Source organism: Acomys russatus, chromosome 15, assembly GCF_903995435.1.
Source record: "Acomys russatus chromosome 15, mAcoRus1.1, whole genome shotgun sequence".
Taxonomy (NCBI): domain Eukaryota; kingdom Metazoa; phylum Chordata; class Mammalia; order Rodentia; family Muridae; genus Acomys; species Acomys russatus.
Genome location: NC_067151.1, coordinates 50,815,045 through 50,818,882, shown reverse-complemented (window position 1 = coordinate 50,818,882; position 3,838 = coordinate 50,815,045). Strand labels below are relative to the sequence as shown.

Below are 3,838 nucleotides of genomic sequence, written 5' to 3'. Positions count from 1 at the left end.
TGAAGATATGAGAGATTATTTCAAATACATGATTATATTTGTCGTGAAAATTTGAAACTTATTTGAGATTTAAATGGTTTTGGTAAATGATACTGTGTAGTTACTGGACAGTTAGTTTCAATGTGGTTTTCCTTGGGGAGCTCAGAAATAACTATGGTTTGAATCATGGGTTTATGTATTAATCAAATCACAGACACTCTCTTGTAAGAATTGCTTGTCAATAATTAATGTTGTCAAATGCATATGCAATGGAATGTATATACAAGGACAAGGACTAAATTGGTAAGCTCTGTATGTGGAGAAAATCAGTTTTTATTGACCTAACAATGTCCTTAATTTTTTCCCTGAATATTAGACAAAAACTTATTTTTTCTTTCCCTTCAGTTGCGAAGGCCTCTTTCCAACATCTGAATTTAGGGGATACATTCAGTTTACCAGATTGTCAGGTGAGGATTTTCAGCAAGTATTTTGTCTTGATATGTGCTCCAGAAGTTTTGATTAAAGAACATAAGCAAAAGAAGTTAAAGGCTGAGTGGACAAGGTCTAAGAATCAAAGGAGAGTGTAAAGAAGCTATAAACGCCCCTCTCTATAGTCTAAGTATGTATGCAACATGGTTTCTATCTCTCAAAGATGAGATGCTTTTATGCATGATCCATTTATCCAGACCCAAGTGGTAGAAGGTCCAAATCCCTTCGCTGTGGCCCAAATCCAGTGCCTACATTAACTAGCACCTGCTGGTACTTAACAATCCCTTGGAGATAGAGGCTAAAAGAACCAGTGTTACTATGTTTGTCACTCACTTCTAATCCAGAGATTATGTTTAACTTTGCAATGTACATCTCCACCTTCACTTGGAAAAAAAAAAGACTCAAAGAGAAAAGTTTTATGAAATGTTTCCTTGCTGAAGGCCTATGTTGCAAGGAAGTCACTTTATGGGGAACAGCTTAACCTTTAACACACTGTACTCATATTGTAAATTTACCAGGATTTTCAATAATTCAGTGGTAGCCCAGTGTTTAAAAAATAAGATTACCCTTAGCCAGAAAGTCTCTTGGAACTCCTGAGTTTCTACAGTGGAAATTGTAACCTACTTGGGATATAATAAAATTAACCTTAAAATAATTGCATAACAAATATGTAACTTTTAGGAAACGTAAAGCAATCAGGTTTTAGCCAACCACAAATAACCAAGCCGTCATACTGCCTGATAGGTCACACGTCACTTGATGCTGAGAGTGACTTAGCTCCTGCTTTCTGTACTCCACTACTCTCTTTCTGCTTCTGTTTCACCTGTGAAAAGCCTCGCACCTCAAGTTGAGAAGATTCTTCAGTCATCATTCATTCACATATGTCAAGTGTCTGTATCTCAACATCAATATTGCAAAGCTCTGAGATGCATACTTCTGCTTGTCTGTATTCTCACTGGGGGTTTAGCAACACAAAAGGCCTAGGTACATATTTCTTTATTTTGAAGAATTGGATACATAACTGTTAAGGAAAATGTTGGAAAAGGATGGAGGTTCCCTCAATTCTCCTACCTCTATGAGAAGAATTCAGGAAAACACAAAGACAGAGAAAGCGTTATTGACTAACTCAACACTTACCAGGCAGAAGTAATCTTTCAAGAGAAGATCGTGATGCTCACAGGACTTGGGGCTCCACTTTTTCTCCACCTCATTTACTCTTGTCTAGACCACCCTTTCTTTTCTGATTCTCTATTTTAAAATATGTTCACTCCCCTGCGTTTGCTTAAATCTACTTTAAATTAGAAGTTTCTTACTTCTTTTAGAGATCACTTAAATGTCTTGTGGTTGATCTGATGATTCCATGTGGGTTAGGAATTCTTATTGTTCCAATATTAATGGATCCTGTTATTTTTTTCCTTATTTTTTTTTAGGTGCCGTGAACTTTATTGATGATATTCAAGAGAGTAGGGCTCCATGGGCCCCTGGCCATTATTCTGTGGGTCTAGGATATGAATAGTGTCAGGGGCTGAGTTAGAACAGGCACTCCTCAGCAGCCGAGGTCTCCTTTCCTTGATGGGGTGTGTGGTCTAGGTTTTCTTACACTTTTGAGTTCATGGATGGAGGCCAACAATCCTGTTGTTGTAGCTGTATTCATCATTATACCAGAAAATGAGCTTTACGAAGTTGTCAATGAGAGTAGTGCCAGGCCCAGCATCACAGATGGAAGAGCAGAACTCACTGTAAAAGTCACAGGAGACAACCTGATCCTCAGTGTATCCCAGGATGACCTTTATCAGGCCCCCAGATGTCTACTTTACCACATTTTTATGTCATAATACATGGTAGGTTTCTCCAGTCAGCATGTCAGATCCATGACTGACACTTTGGGAGTAGGAACACAGAAGGCCATGCCAATAAGCTTCCATCTCAGCTCTGGAACAACCTTGCCCACAGCCCTGGCAGCACCAGCGGATACAGGGATGATGTTCTGGGCAATTCCATGGCCATCACGACACAGCTTTCCAGAAGGACCACTCACAGTCTTCTGGGTAACAGTGATGGCATGAATTGTGGTTGAGTCCTTCCATGATGCCAAAGTTGTCATGGATGACCTTGGCCAGGGGGGAGCTAATCAGTTGCTGGTGCAGGAAGTATTGTTGACAATTTTGAGTGAATTGTCATACTTCTGGTGCTTCACACCCATCAAAAACATGGGGGCATCAGCAGAAGGTGTAGAGATGATGACCCTTTTGGCCACACCCTTCAAGTAGGCCCCAGCCTTCTGGATGGTGTTGAAGACACCAGTAGACTCCACAGCGTGTTCAGCACCAGCATCAGCCCCTTTGATGTTAGTAGGATCTAGCTCCTGGAAGATGGTGATGGTCTTCCTGTTGATGACAAGCTTCCTGTTCTCAGTCTTGACTGTGCTGCAGGGCTTGCCATGGGTAAAGTCATACTGGAACATGTAGAGCATGAAGTGGAGGTCAATGAGGGGGTGGTTGATGGCAACAATCTACACTTTGCCAGATAAGAAACAAGCTCTGGTAACCAGGTGCTCAATATGGTCAAATCCGTTTACTCCGACCTTCCCCATTGTGTGAAGGAACAAGGCTGGCACTGCACAAGAAGATATGACTGTCTCTGGAACACAGAGAAGCAGAGGGATCCTATTATTTTTAAAGTGAAGATTTCAGAGAGCTGAGGGACACTACCCCCCAAAAAGGAAGAAAAATGTCATTTTAATACCAAATCCAAACACTGTGGTTTTCGGCAGAACAATTTATTTGAGATCTTAATGTAATGTTAAATTATACAATTTCTCCTTTTAAATTAAGTCACACACATGCGCACCAACACCTGTATATGCATGCACCAGCACATGTGCACGCACACACTCACACATACACAAACCCACACACATGTATCACTGTAGACAGGAGGGTGACTCTGCTTACTTCTGGTTGGTCCTGAGCTAGGTGGTATTCCAATGTCTGAAGAACTTTAAGAGGCTACATTAGTCGATAGCGACATCAATTTTTTCTAAGTACATAAAAGAAGTTAATTATTCATATAAATCAAGATGTTTAAAATCAGTCATTTCAAGACCCCAGGTCATCACTTTGATTTAGAAGCCCTGAATCTTTTGTTTTGATTAAATGTCACATATATTTCTTCCAGCTCATGAAAAAAAATTTCTGGTTAAAATAGTTGTAGATTTTTTTTTTTAATAACAAGTAAATATATGTTCAGCTTGAAGAACTCTGAGGTACCTGACGCAATACACCAACTTTCAATGTTATTTCTCTACCAGCCCTGCCACACCATTGGTGTCTTTATAGATCCTTTTGCTGGTGCTATCACTTCTTTGGTG

The 3,838-nt window shown here is 40.0% G+C and overlaps 1 pseudogene; it reads right to left on the bottom strand.

The window, feature by feature from the left end:
• Window positions 1-2,078: 2,078 nt before the first annotated feature.
• On the bottom strand, window positions 2,079-3,061 carry LOC127199037 (glyceraldehyde-3-phosphate dehydrogenase-like; annotated as a pseudogene).
• Between the last annotated feature and the right edge of the window lie 777 nt (window positions 3,062-3,838).